Here is a 1006-nt window from a genome sequence, read left to right as displayed (position 1 = left end):
CAGGCGCCTTCTTCCTTCCCCATTCCTCCCTAATCCAATGTGACCGATGACCTCGCTGTTCGATCCGCTCACCCGAATCAACCAACCAACCAATGGCATCTCCAGACTAAAAAACTGGCCAGTCAGCTCTGGTCTACCCCATTGCGATCTGCCGAGTGTCTTCTGTAACAGAAGAGCCGACCGGCCGCAGTCTTTCTTTGTACCTGCGCAGTCGTGAGAGGCTAAGTTGCGACTTCCGGTCGACCTAGCCCTCGTGATCACGCCTGCCACTGTCCGTGGACTGACGTTGCTGAGTCCTAGAACCCTGTGAGGCATGCAGGTGTGGCTTGGACATAGAGTCGTAAATGCAATGCCATCCCTGACATAGACTCCCCAGGTTAAAAAATCCACTCTCCGAGACAGGGACGTTGTTATACATACATCTCTAACTTCTCACGCGAAATGTAGATTCCTCCGTTTGATACACGACATTTTCGAAGACAGAAGAAAGCACAGAACACACGCAATTTCACATCGCTAAACTATCGTTATTTGTTGAGTTTCAGTTTGAAAATCCTGCACAACAGCATTCCAAAGGCTGAAATTCCACTGAGTATTCTCTCATCCAGTAAAAAAATCTTTTCTTATCAGAATAATATTTGTTACGTTCTGCATCACAGGAATAGAATGTTAAACTCATTTTCGGCTCATGATGGAGTGCTAAGAGCATACTCTGCCTCTGTCACACGATGCCTCCTCACTTTCGAACTCTCTTAAGGTGGTCAAATGCTTCGTCACTTACGTAGTCTCTTCAGGTAACCAAAGAGCAGCACTGAGGAATTGTAAAAATCAGGTCAATACTACATATGACTTTACAATTTCCGTAATGTAGCTGATTTTATTATGATGGCCATATCCATCTGTGTATGTGGGAGATTGAAATTTCGTTAGAAGTTCTTGCTGGAATAAAAAAAAAAAAAAGCCTGATTACTAGTCCAAATTGCGAGTCATATACGTGGCACACTCG

At 44.7% G+C, this 1006-nt stretch overlaps 1 pseudogene; it reads left to right on the top strand.

Moving 5' to 3' along the window:
* Nucleotides 1-582: 582 nt before the first annotated feature.
* Nucleotides 583-753, top strand: LOC126189805 (U2 spliceosomal RNA; annotated as a pseudogene).
* The last annotated feature ends 253 nt before the right edge of the window (nucleotides 754-1006 follow it).

This window comes from Schistocerca cancellata, chromosome 5 (genome assembly GCF_023864275.1).
Source record: "Schistocerca cancellata isolate TAMUIC-IGC-003103 chromosome 5, iqSchCanc2.1, whole genome shotgun sequence".
NCBI classification, from domain to species: Eukaryota; Metazoa; Arthropoda; class Insecta; order Orthoptera; family Acrididae; genus Schistocerca; species Schistocerca cancellata.
This window is presented reverse-complemented; position numbering and strand designations above follow the sequence as displayed.